General features: G+C 41.2%; 1 protein-coding gene across 2 annotated transcripts in view; it reads left to right on the top strand.

Annotated features, from left to right (window-relative positions):
* The window catches only part of PDZRN3 (PDZ domain containing ring finger 3), a 240,034-nt gene that overhangs the window by 65,479 nt on the left and 160,241 nt on the right, over nucleotides 1–14,314 (top strand). The window lies entirely within an intron of this gene.

Genomic DNA, 14,314 nt, shown 5'->3' with positions numbered 1-14,314 from the left:
CAGCATATTTAGTTAATTACAGTTCTTCGTTTACCCTCTCCTGCCATTTGCATTTGCAAGGAATTGAGAGAGCCTGCTGTGTTTGTCTTGGAATGGATTCTCCAAAGGCTTAGAGACCTACTTTTCCCTTTCCTTATCAGGTCCTCTGGGTCCGAGCCCCGACCCAGGGAGCGGGACTGAACAGGAAAAAGAGGAGAAAGGAGAGTTTGCTCATTCACATTTCTGTGTCTGGGTGGCTGCGTCTCTTGCTGCAAAAAGGCCAGTGAAGGATGAATCATCTAGTTTGTCCACTTTTGCATATATATATGTTTTGTTGGAGTAGATACCATAACATGAGAGTATACCATAATTTGTTCTGGGAAGAGTTGTTAATGATAAAGAAAATTTAGTTTTCCAAACAATATTTTTGAAACTTGTAGTGATACTTATACCTTAGAAGAAACTTACCACACTGTACAAAAATTAGGACATTTAAGATTGATATTTAGTACTTTGTTTTTTAAATTCTCTCCCTGCTGACTTTCCAGATATGCTCCTGGAGAATTTTTTTTTTTTTTTTTCCCCACATACCCAGCAGCTTTCCCTCCATGGTGTAGAGCTAGCCAAAGATTTTATTTGCATTACATAAACATAACTGGTTATACTACAGAGGGCTATTTTTGGCAACAGGATTTCTGTATTTGATTTTTTCAGTCCTAAAGAAAAAAACATGTATTAAAGATATAAACTTTTTTAATGTAAAAATTATGCATTTTCATTTTATAGAAAATATAGACAAATATGTGACAAAGTGAAATTCTACACCCCAAAGCTAATCACTTAATATTTTGGTGTGTTTTTTTCTTTTTATGCGTAGAAAAAAATTGAGGTCATACCATTTAACTCTTGAGTTTTTGTATTTTTGCTTCTTGCTCTTGTCTGCAAGACATAAGTTGAAGTAAATGGTATTTAATGTTCTAAAATCACTAATTACAGAGTTAAGTGATTTTAAATGATGTTTTAAAATTTTATTAAATTGCATACCCTTTGAATCATAACAACATAGTCTCCCACATCTTTAAATATTTTTCAGAATTTAATGTTAGTCATAAGACATAAGATACAGCCTTTAAATAGTGAATGGCAGAATGGCAGAAAATTGTCCATGAGATTAATTGGTTAAAAGTGCTGAGATAAATTCCAGCTTTGTAATTACTTTTCTGTTATTTACGGCCATTAGTTTGATTACATAGTTTGTAATATGAGGCCTTGGATTTAAAGTGTATCATTGTTAACCTAAAATGGGAATAAAGAATAACCACATGCTCAATTCTATTGCCACATAAGAATGAAGAACTCATATCGTAAGATGAGAAATAGTCACAGAAATCCAACTTAAAAACTAGTGATCAGGTTCCAAGCGAAGATATTTCAGATTTTATTAACTTGAAGCAGCTGTTGTCTCTAATATGACACACCCCTCAGAAATGGAATAGGTCTTATGAAGAATACTTGTGTTTTTTTCTTTTTAAAAGCAGCTGGCTTCCCATCATTGAGCTGTTTTTGAGTTCAGGAACTCCAGCTCTTGGCCTTTTCCTTGTGAGAGGGAAGGCTGAGGCCCTAGAGACTTTTCCTGGTGCAGCTGCTGGAAGGACAGGGTGAAAGAGGAAAAGAGCCTTTGACCAAGTTCTGTGCAGGGTCTGGGCACAGTGGTGAGGGCATTGGGAAAGAAGGATGGATAAACCCTCCCTGCATCTATGAGCACCAGCCTTGCTGCTGGGCATCTCATTGTCGCAGACTCTCAGTAATAGGAGAGACAGGACAGGAGACAGTCCCAGGGGCACGTGGGAGGGGCTGGAAAGAGGAAGACAGGCAGATTCCAAGGGGCAGCTGCCAGGAGGGAGGGCTGCTTCTCAGTCAGGTTCAGGGTTCCACCGTGGAATTCCAGGAGGAGTACTCTAATCGCAGTCTCCAGCATTCTTGAAAGAGACAAGTGGGGAAGACCCTTGGGCTGGAATGTACTGGAGTTCCTGGCTCGCTGCGGTTGACTTGCTGCCTGACCTCTGGTGTTCTTCAAAGAGTTGCTCAGATGTCATTCTTCAGGGCTAACTTTGATTCCTGGCATGAAATCATCTCCATGCACTGGGTGGTTGTCCCTACCACAGTTTCTAGTTATGTATTAGCATGATTATTTTCCTCCCCATATTTTATCCAACATTCTATCCCCAGCACCAGGCCCCATACCTGGCATCCTGAAGTCCACTGTAAAAATTCATCAAAGGAAAAGATGACCTTTTGAAGGTCATTTTACCTCTCTTTGCTTTATTTAGCTTTCTGAAATCTTTTGATAAAAATATATATGAAAATTTTGGGAGCTCTTTTTTGGGTGAGGTAGCATTATATTTTCCAACAGGAAAAGGACAAATTACTATTTGTATTATATATTTATTATATTTCAATATAATTATTATAAAATAATTTGCTGTTTTATATAACTTTTATATCCTTAGTTTCTGAAACCATTTTTGGAAAAAAAATCTTAACTTTCTATTTAAATATTTTTCTCAAATGAAAAACTTTCATAGATTATGATTATTACTTATTAAATATGAGATTTTCTTCATGTTTAAGCCACTAGAAGAATTTCAAAGAGGAAAGAGTGTGTTGGCAATTATTACGTTCATTTTAAAGATGAGGATATTGAAAGTTAAGAGGATTTCTCAGCCAGTGGTGAATTAAGGAAAGAAAATTGGGAGGTAGGGAGCATTTCTAGGAATGTTCTCTTATGAATCCTTAAGCATATTTTGTAATTACTGCCTTTTGTGAATCACCCTCTTCAGTGATTAACACAGTACTCTGCATGTGTTAAGTACTGGAGTTACAACTGAATTTATGTATGTAAGAACAATAAGGATGTGAAAGGAAGATGTATATCCAGCTATAGATAGTCTTGTGTTTAAGCCTATTCTTTTTATTTTTCTACAGTTTAGATAGCTGCTTTCAATTCAGAAATAGAAAACCAAGGTTACCATTGACTTTCCTTTCACCTCTCCAAAGTTGCAATCCTGAACTTCGATCTTTTCCTAGAGCTTTCTCTTTTTCTGCTGTTAAATTCACTGGGTATATTTTCTGTCAGTGTTACCTCCCCAAAGTACAGGATTTGGTACACATGCTGTTGGTTGAGACTCAAGCAATGTGGAATTGGAGGTCATCATACTGGAGCAAGCCTGAAGACAACCCTTGTTTTCCATAAGGAAAGGATATACCAAAGAGAATAATGCTTTTAACAAAATGTCAGTGGGAAAGTTTTAATTACTTTAGAGAGTTGGATTCTTTCTAAACATCCTGGACTGTAGGAATCTCTGCAAATTAGGATTCTCCCTACAGGTTTGTGGATTCAGAGTTTGGCTCTGCATTTCAATAATCATTGCAGCTGTTTTGTTCTGTTGTTTTACTTTGAGAACAAAGGTGTTTCTTCTGAGAGCTTCCCCAGGGCCTCACACTCAAATTTTCTTCCTTGTCCCAAGTGACATGGCAAGTTTTAGTAACTAGTGCTTGTTCTAGGGAAACAGAGTTATGGCTCCAAAATGTTCCTTAAAAATGTCAGTGATTATAGTATAATCATCCTCTCTGAAAGAAAAAAAAAAAAAAAAAAAATTACTGGCTCTGATTCAAAAAATAACAACACTTTGGCTATAAATCCCCTAATTGCCTCTGAAAAGCAAAAACAGACATGTTTAATTTTTCTCTCCCCCCTGCAACTTATCTGCTCTGTCTGGTGATTAAAATAGGCGACAGCCAGTCAGGCCTGTTGGAATCTGGTCCCTTCCCTGCCACTGAGGCCTTGGGCTCAGACCTCATCATATGGAAAAATGTAAGAGAAAAATCTCATTGTTATCAGACATGTTCTCCAAAAGTCACCTAGAACAGAATTGTTCTGGTTCACCCATTTGGCATGATGTAAAAGCAACACGTTTTAAGAATCTGGTAGTTTGATCATCATGGACACCTATCCTTCCTGGAACTTCTTGTAACTCGTTCTACCGATAAGTTACCAAGACACGGAGAATGTGTGAAAGAGCATAGTCACTGCCCGTGAGTGTGGAGGAAAATTCTGGAATTTGGCTCTTATCTTTATGTCTTGGAGGCCTTTCTAAGTTGGGATATAGAAGTCTCTACCTCAGTTTTGAAAACTGCAGTGTGACAATCCATGGTATAGATATTTATTTCCTTAGCCGTTCCCTTTGAACATACATTATGGTTTGTTTCTCATTTTTCACTGTTGCAAACAACGCTGTGCACCACACTTCTGTGAAGAGTGACGATGATGATGATGACGATGACAACAGCAGCAAGCGAACACTGACAGAGCACTTATCTGTGCCTGGCCTTGTTCTCATCTTGGGGGGTGGTGTGTGTGTGTGTGTCCTCTCTCAACAATCCTGTGAGATAGATATTCTTATATACCTTCTTATTCTCATTTTATATTTGAGTAAAATGAGGTGCAGAGAAGTTTTGTGACTTGGCCAGTGTCACAGCTAGTAAGCTACATAGCTGGATTTGAATCCGGGTGGAACCTCGTGGGTATATATAAGACTGTAAAAATACACGTTCCCCTTCGCCAGGCCTTTCTTCTGACCTAAGTGGTGGCCATTCTCCCCATCAGTCCTTGGCCCTCTGTTCTCCATGTAAGGCTGTATATAACCTTCACTCAGCAGCTCTGTGCTGGTCATGACCAGATGTCCAGATCTCATGGGCCTCTACTTTGCACCTCCAGCTGCCAGTGAGATAGTTGTATATAGTTGTCAGTTTCTTCCTTCCAGCCCCATTCTTTCTCATTCTTGTTTTCATGAGTCCTTGTGCCTTCTGTGGCTCTGGCCAGCATGAACTTCCTGGTCATATGTTTGCCATGCGTGTTGCAACATCTCCTGTCACCCTGTCCATGCCTTCCTCACCTATCCAAATGCTGCCACTACTTTGCCAGAGCTCAAGATAAGCTACTCCCTGCCCCCTTGGCCCACTCCTCCAGCCTGTATTGCTGTTTCTGCCTGCATGTTCTGAAATCACACCGCAGAATTCTTAAGGATATAAACTGTGACATTAGAGGGCTTGAGTTCAAATACTGGGTCTGGGCTACTTTGCTTTGCTGACCTTTAGGTTCCTTGTCTCTGAAATGAGGATGATAGTTCTTTTTTTTTTTTTTTTTTTTTTTTTTTTTGAGATGGAGTCTTGCTCTGTCACACCCAGGCTGGAGACCAGCAGCGTGATCTCAACTCACTGCAACCTCTGCCTCCCAGGTTCAAGCGATTCTCCTGCCTCAGCCTCCTGAGTAGCTGGAATTACAGGCATGCGCCACCATGCCCAGCTAATTTTTTGTATTTTTTAGTAGAGACAGGGTTTCACCATATTGGTTAGGCTGGTCTTGAACTCCTTACCTTGGGTGATCTGCCTGCCTCGGCCTCCCAAAGTGCTGGGATTACAGGCGTGAGCCACCACATCTGGCCCATAATAGTTCTTACCTCAGAGTCAGGAGGAATAAATGAGATCGTTGTGTCAACCATGTTAATTATCAGAAGCATAAGCACTATTCTTAACGTGGTGCATGACCTTCCCATGTTGGTGCATTTTTATAGGCTATTTCTGGAGGTAAGACATGTCCGCTTACTTTGAGTCAAATATGAAATGTTTTACATTTTCAAAACACTTTCCCTTCCTTGTAGTCTCTACCTTAACCGTTAATTATTCTATTTTGTATATTGGCTTTGCCTCTTTAAATTATTCGGACTCGGGTCACCTGATACTCCTCTCCTCACCTGGGAATCAAGCCACCATGGTGAGCACCTAGTAGGTTGTGTTATTGTTGTGTGATGATCCTTGGTGAGTCTCAAGTAGGCTGAAGCTGCATGATGAGTCATCACACTGAGCAACTGTGCTTGGTAGGACTATGTTGTTTATACTCTAATAGAAACATTTACCTTCCTTCTGAAGATCTGTTTTCCAAACACCTATCTGAGTATCTTCAAATCCTAAACAGTATTTATGAATCATACTTCTTCCAAGGACTAGCACCTATTCTCCTTGGGCAAATAATCCATAAGCAGACATCTAGATAGGTCCAATTAGAATTCACTAACATGGTGATGCCTTGTCAGTAATGTTTTAATCATGTTTCTCTTACGTGCTCCAGAATCGCATTAAGAGTGACTGTTCTTTTGAAAGCTACTGTGGACACACACTCACATGCACAAAAACCTCATACACACCATAAATATATGTTCTTTGTATTTTGTATTTCTTCCAGAGAAGAAAACACCCTAATTTTACAGGGTCATGAGGAATGCATGAGATAATTATGTAAACTCCTCAGTGAATCTGCTACTTAGTCCAGTTATTATCCCATTAAAGTTAATCATGAAGGCACTTCATGAAGGGGGAAAGTTTTGAGTGGTGAGAAAGTTCCTAGGGTAGAAGAAGTATAATAGTGATTATGTATATAATGCTATTTCCCAGGGACTGTTCTAAGGTATATAGGTACACACACACACGCACGCACACCTACCTTTAATTCCCACATGAAACCTAAGAGTCAACATTTAGGTGGGGAAACTGAGGTCCTGAGATGAGTGGGAGGATAGAAGAGGAGGACTTGAGAAGGAGAAAAGGAATGTGCCCCAGGTGATTGGAGTGTTTCCCTGTGTGGTGCTGACCCTAAACTCAGGACTATCCACAAGGAAGAAGAGGCAGTGAAGGGGGATGGGAGGTCATAGGCATCAGTCACTTGGACAGGCATCAGTATTTCAGCTCAGCCACTGCCTAGCAGTGTGGCATTGAGAATTACTGACCTTCTCCAGGCCTCAGGCTTTTCACAGGTACAACAGTGGAAAGATAATGGCCTTTGTGTTGCTATGAAAAATAAAATCACAGGCAGGTATAACCATAGGCTTAGTCTACTGCTTCAAGGAGATGGCATCTCAAAAATATGAACCTTTAGCACGTTCAGGATTTTCTCTGTAGACTTCTAATATTAGAAGTGGGGAAATAATTATATGTTTGTTTTTTTCTTTTTTTTTTTTTTTGAGACAGGGTCTCTGTTGTCCAGTCTGGAGTGCAGTGGTGCAATCACAGCTCGCTGTGGCCTTGACCTCCCTGGCTCAGATGATTCTTCCCCTTAGCCTCCCAAGCAGCTGGGACCACAGGCATGTGCCAATGCCACCATGCCCAATTAATTTTTTTACTTTTTTGTAGAGACGAGGTCTCACTATATGGACTAGGCCAATCTCAAACTCCTGGGCTCCAGTGATGCTCCCACCTCAACCTCCCAAAGTGCTGGGATTACAGGTGTGAGTCACCACACCTGGCCTCTATAAGTTTCAAATGATGCCAAAGGAACATTAAACAATGGTAGCTATTACTTTCATTTGACAAAGCTGATGATTTTTTGCTACATTTTTTCTTGGTTCCCTCCCTTTTTTCTTTCTATACCGAAGTATTTCAAAGCTCATCCAAGACAGTGTATCATTTTCCCCTACAGACTACAGTATCCACCTCTCAAAAAATACATTTTCTTAATAAGCCACAACAGGAGTGACAAAATTAAACCTAAATTAAAAATTGGCAATATTACATCTTTAGCCCTGCACATACAGGGATGTTTAGCTGGTTTACTTGTTCCAAGTGATCTTGTTTCACTCAAATTTAAATGAATGACATCACAGTTTTTACAACTTCAAACATAAGGTGTTCCCTGAAAGCATCCAGCGATGTTCTGTACTGTTCCATTTTAACTAGTTTTTCTTCTTTTTTTTTTTTTTTTTTTTTTTTGAGACGGAGTCTCACTCTGTCCCCCAGGCTGGAGTGCAGTAGGGCAATCTCGGCTCACTGCAAGCTCCGCCTCCTGGGTTTACGTCATTCTCCTGCCTCAGCCTCCCGAGTAGCTAGGACTACAGGCGCCTGCCACCTCACCCGGCTAGTTTTTTTTGTACTTTTTAGTAGAGACGGGATTTCACCGTGTTAGCCAGGATGGTCTTGATCTCCTGACCTTGTGATCCGCCCATCTCGGCCTCCCAAAGTGCTGGGATTACAGGCTTGAGCCACCGCGCTCGGCCTCAACTAGTTTTCTTTCTAATACTCTCATCATAAACATTTAAAAGAAAAATAACATTCTGCAACATTCTGCTTCTCCAGGGCAGAGACACTTCAGAGTATTGCTGTCTATATGACCCTGTTCCAACAAATCTGCTGTTTCCTGAAACAGCCTGTTTTTGTTTTAGTTTGGTTTTGCTTTTGTTTCAGTTTATTCATCCTTTCCTTACCCAGATCATTGGCACTTCTGTTTCTTTATAATTCACAAACCTGATGTTAGACCGGGACATCTTTGGGTAGAAGCCCCATATACAGGCATGCCTTCATTTTTTAGAAAGCAGCATTGAATCCATAATAGTAAGTTGCTTTGGGGCAACTACTTGCAGTTATTGGCAATGTCTGCTGCTATGAGATTTCGCTTGAAGCTGCACAGAGCAGGTCTGCTTACAACAGTGGTTTTCAATTTTGCCTTTGCAGTCAAATCAGCTGGGGGGCTTTTAAAGTAAAGACTGAGGCCTGGGCCCTGCCTTAGAGATTTCTGGTTTAATTGGTCTAGGGTAAGACCAGGTATTGATTGTTTTTAAAAACAACTCACCAGGTGATTGTAATGTGCAGCCAGGATTGAGAACCAGGGCCTTAGAGCAGCCATTCTCAAACTTGAACGTGCAGCAGAATCACCTAAAGGTCCTGTTAAAACGTAGGCCACTGGGCCACACCCCAGAATTTCTGGCTCATTAGGTCTGGGGTTGGGGTGTAGCGGTGAGACTCTGCACATCTAACCAGTTCCCGGGCGATTCTGCTACTGCTAGTTCTGGGAACCCACTTTGAAAACCACTGGCCTACAGGGATCTTTCCAGTAGCTTTATAAGATTTCATAACAAGAAAAAAGACAGGATTTCCTGTGTGTTTAAGTAAAACAACTGTTTAAGGCACAAATATTAAAATATTATGCTTCCCGGTTCATAGGCAAGTTGGACCATACCCTTTGTTTCGTAAGCCAACATCTGCACTAACAGGCAGCCAGGACCCAGGATCTGAAAGGACACGGATAAGAGGCAGGTGAGAAGTTGGTTTTTTAAATAAAAAATGCTACAAGGATCTATAGAATTGTTACTAAGATTCACAAATTACCTATGGATTCTGCAGCTTTACTGAGATACGTAGCTTAAGACGCGATGAATAATTCCCTGGGCAGCATGAAATATGGCACAGAAGTGCGAAGGTGACTCAAACAAACATGATACCTGACCCCCTAAAGAGGGCAGTTTTCCTGTGGATTGTACAGTCTGTGATGAGACATATCAATTTCTCATTTAAATGCACACGCTAAATTTCTCTTTCTCCAATTTTTGGGACTTCCAGTTCATTTCCTTTTCCAAACACTTCTCTCCGTCTTCGAGTGAAAAAGCCATTATGAAATGTTTGGCATCAAAGGATGCCACCTTTGCCAGTTACCAGGAGTGTACTTGCTGCATCATCATCCATTTGTCCTCACCTGATTTTATGAAAGTGTGAACTTGTATAAGCAGCTGTTCTGTGTCCAAAGACTTGGGATTTGGGCTTGTAGGGTTGGACTTTGAACCTAAGCTTTCAGCAGACAGTGCAGCTTGATTCACTCTTTCTTCCTGCCATGCAACTTTTCTCGGGTAAATTGCCCTTTGCTTGCTGATAGGGAAGAAAAGAGCCTATTCTATCCATCTGACAGACCTCTAATGAATAGTAATCATGAAAATTGAAGTCGTGCACTGCCACTGCATTCACCATTGTTATATTAGCAATTCCTGGACTTCACGAACAGAGCACCCCTTATTCTGCAATTAAATGAAAAATAATGGCATCACTTAGCTATAAGGAAGGAAATGTTCAAGTGCAGCCTCTGTATAATTAAGCTTAACATTATTATCAACAGAAAATGATTGTAGTTGTGTTCAGAGGCGAGAAGAGATATGCCACCAACCATTTGACCTATCAAAAGAAAATGGCTTTTGTGATGTTTTATGTTCTTCCTAACAGCCAGCCTTGTGCCTTGCATGGAGCAGATGCCATTTTCTGCACCATTTTCTGTCTTTTCCAGCTGTTTTAAAGTTCTTTCTCATCAGTTCTCATGACTGCCTTTGTAACACTTGTCTGTTTCCCATTTTTCCTTATGTCTTCACCAGCATCTGTTGTCCTGCTTTTTGTTTTATCTTTTTCTTTCTTTGGCAACAATCTATTTTCTTGACTCAGACACACTGGCTTTCTGACATATAAAATTAAAACAATCCATTTAATTTTTAACTAAAACAGGTGTTGAGTGATTGACCCTATCAAGTGGCTCCCTGCAGAAACCTCATTTACTCCTAGCTTCTTTATTGCCCCCTCATAATTCATTAGCTTAATAAATGCTTGTGTGAAAAGGCAGAGGCCAAGATTACCAATCTTACAATATGGATGTCTGCCCACTCCCTCTCCAGCCTGCATCCCAGGGAAGTCAATTAGGTTGAGCTCTCCGCAAGACAGTCAAAGCTCCAGGGTGTGTGCTACAAAGAGCCTCAAATTAGTGAGTGCTCTAAAGTAGGATCCCTCCTTTGCTTCAGCATACAGAGTGTTCACCTCAGGAAAATGCTGCCTGCATCCTCTTTAGTGGAATCTGGGGAAATAAAATGTCTATATCTTCTGCTTCATGACTCCCAGCAGCCAGCAAAATATTCAATGTTTTGGAGCTGGTTACAAGAAACTTCCAAATCCTCAAACATCATCAGAGACAGCCACAGACTCCAAGCGCCTGTCAGATTTGGGTATGTAGTGCTTGCTGTCTCTCTATGTAGCACCTAAGGTTAGCTGGTGGATATCAAAGCCCCATAGAGGAAGGGGTGCAGGTGTGGGAGTGTTGGCCTACTCTTAATTTCGGTTTAGCATATGTCTGAAGCTTCCCCCGCTTTAACATTTTCACCAGAGCCCAGACTTATCTCGGCAAGCACTCCCCAACCTCTTCATTCTGAAACCCCTGTGTATTATGAAGGAAATGAAATCCATATGTTTCTGATTCATTTACATGTAGCTCATCAAAATGTAGTTTTGTAAGAGCTCTTTGGTGTCCAAGAAGCCTTTGGAGCCTTTTTATAAGACTTTTAACCCTCCCCCACTTCATTCCCCTTAGAACCAGGAAGTTGGGACTTGCCAAGAGTAAATAAAAGCAAGCTTCAGAGTTGACTCTGGCTCTGGCCTGACCCTTCTCTGGTCTGAGTCTGCAGTGGACTCAGCTTCAACAACAACAGAAAAGACTGTCTTTATTCTTTTTCTGGAGCCATGGAAGTAGGCACTAATCCCACTTACAGCCCACGTGACAGTGAGTTTGGGCTCACAGCATCTCTTGGAGGCAGCCACTTGACTCTATGCAGTTGTTTCCAGCTGAGCCTCTTCCCTCTGTCCTGTGAACAGAGAGCTGATAGAACCAGATGGCCGCACCTGGACCAGAAGCTCGAGAAGGAGCTCCTTGAAGTGGTCCCCCTCATCTACCCGCTTACAGGCCACTGCACTGTATCTCCAAGACTTTCCAGGCCAGATTCTTACCAAGGGACTGCCTATGCATCAGGGACTTGTATCTTCTCACTGGGACCTTGACAGAGGCACCCACAGCTATACCAGGCTTCATGGTGGTATCGTTGGTGCTGCTGGCACTTAATGATACTTTCTTTCGAGTGTTTACTTTTTCTTCTCGAGTGTTTAGTATTTCTTCATCAGGAAAGGCTTATAAGCTTTAAGGAAAAAAAAAAAAAAAAACTACTGCCATGAAGACTCCAGAGCTTTTACTCTGAAAAAACCACAGAAATGAAATGAGTCAACCTATTTCCAGAGTTCGGCTAGGGAGAGATCGTGGGGTATTTTTTCTCCTCTATTCTAGGATGATGAATTATGGAAAGCCATTCAAGAGCTTAGTATTCCTTACTTGGGCTGTTGTCATGAGTGGGGTAAAAGGAATTCTGCCCTCATCTTTGCACATCCTGGCTTGTTTCCCTGATTCAGAGTGGTGCTGTGCTTTTCAGAGGCAGAACCTGGGTGCATGGAAATGCATAGGCATGTAGTGGGGAGAAGAGCTGGACCTGGGAGTTCTCACCTTACCTTCCAGCTGCTGAACTCGGGTGTTTTCCAGTTTTATTTCTTCATGTGGATGCTTACGGTGTAATAAAATCATCCGCTCACTTATAAATTACATCAACTCCAAGCATGTATCTTCAGAAACATGCTTCATCTTCCAGGATACAGAATTTGGTAGTAATTGCTCAGCTTCAGCGTGAGGACACTGCATTTAAATTTTACCATACACATTTTGTGTTATATGTAAATGGGAGAATCATTCTCAGCAGAATTTTTGAAATACTTCAGGGCAACTATAAAATGTTTTAGACAAGTTGGAAAGGAGTCTGCAAATTACGTATTGCAAAACCTTGAAATCTGAGCTTCACCTGAAATCCCATGGCAGGGGAAGCCATTACAAAAAACTTGTGTTGAAGCTGTTTCCTCACTGATGAATGGGCATGGCACAAGTGTGCTTGGCTTATTTGGTTACATTTATTTCTCAAAATGAACAAGCCAGCACTTTTATGATCTAAGGATAGACAGCTGTGAGTCCATCCAAAAAGTACTTTCAAGTGGCTTTGAAATTTGCCTTATAGACAGTGATGATCATTTGATGCAGTGTGGTGGTGAGATTGTCTTCATTTTGTGTTGCCTCCAACAGGTCCGTACTCTCCAGTAATATTGGTTTACAGATGATGAAGCACTACACACATCTTCCATTTAATACCCTCACTGGGTCGCCCGTGGTATCATGCCAGGTGGAGAAACAGAAGCTAAACTTCCTCCAGTGAATTTTACCCAGAGTTATTCATTCATTGACTTGCTCATTTATTCAACATATATTGAGTGCCTACCCTGTCCTAGGCCTTATTCTGTATACTGGGGACACAGTATACAGAATAAGACACAGGAGGCCCAAGTCCAAGACACAGGAGGCCCCTGCCCTCAGGCAGCTACTGTTCTTATGGATGGAGCTTATTTGTGTTTTAGCATTCCAGGGGGTGGCAGATCCGGATGGTGAACCTGGGCCTTTTAGCTTTGTTAAAAAAAAAAAAAAAAAAAAATCCTCCAATCCTCCCCCTCACCTCCCACCAACCCCCTCCCCCACCCCCCCCACTGATAAGTGTCTTCCCTCAGAACAACCCTTCTAATGTGGTATGGAAAAAACTCTGCCATGGCCCTCAGTAAAATCCACACACTAAAAGCCTTTGAGGGAAAACCTTTTTCATCAGAAAGTTGCTGTGGTCAAGAAGTTTAAAGATCCAGGGACGTTTGTTGACATGTTTTGAGTACTTTCTAGTTGATAGAATCTCAAAACTGGAATTGCTGTGGTGTGCCCTGTGAAACTTCCTTTTTCTTGCAGGTCAGAATGGTTGGACATTGGCAATTCCTCATAGTACAGACTGTGACATTTCCCTCCTCTTTGTATCTGGTGTGTAGTAAGTGCTCAGTAAATGTACCCAGAATTGCTGTTATGTCCCAAGCACTCAGACATCTCTGAGCAATCTTAACCATTTGCCTCTTGTCCAGTTTGCATTTTTTTTTCTTATGTAGCTAAAGTTGTAGAACATTTTATTAAAACTTGGTTTTCATAAACTTTACAGCAGTAGCTAATAGGATTTTTCACAGTATGATCCTCCCTTCCCCAAAGAGTTTCTTAAACCCTCTGATCCCCAGATTATGACCTTTCTAGGAAAGAGGCTGCTGTTATTATCACCTATGGAGGCTTTAATGAAAGGGGCCCTGGTGGTACAGGAGATAAAGCAGGCTCGAATTCAGCACCATCCTTCGTGGTGGCGGCTTCCACTCATCTCTCCCCATTAGAGAGAGGCGCTGGTCAGGAGACACCAGGCGCTTGGCATCCAGTGTGGGCTCAGTAAAGGTTAGCAATGATTTTTGTTATTGCTACTAAATGCCAGTGTAGGCAGGCATGCTGTAAAATGAACGGGATAATCTAAGTGAACCTTTTTTTTCCCCTTCTATTTCTTCCCTTTCACATCGTTTCCATTGTTTTGTTGTTATTTGTATATATGTGTGCATGTATTGGAGATGGGGAATACAGCTATGGAGGTTTTGAAGAGGCACAATATTGGGTTTAGTTTTCATATCAAATCTCACACATTCTGAAATCTGTGAAGAAATGTGTCACATGGTGATGCCTGGCATATAATCAGCTCCTCAGAAAATGCTGTGA

Source organism: Macaca thibetana, chromosome 2 (genome assembly GCF_024542745.1).
Source record: "Macaca thibetana thibetana isolate TM-01 chromosome 2, ASM2454274v1, whole genome shotgun sequence".
Taxonomy (NCBI): Eukaryota; Metazoa; Chordata; class Mammalia; order Primates; family Cercopithecidae; genus Macaca; species Macaca thibetana.
The sequence above is the reverse complement of the archived record's forward strand: the minus strand, read 5'-3'. Positions and strand labels throughout refer to the sequence as shown.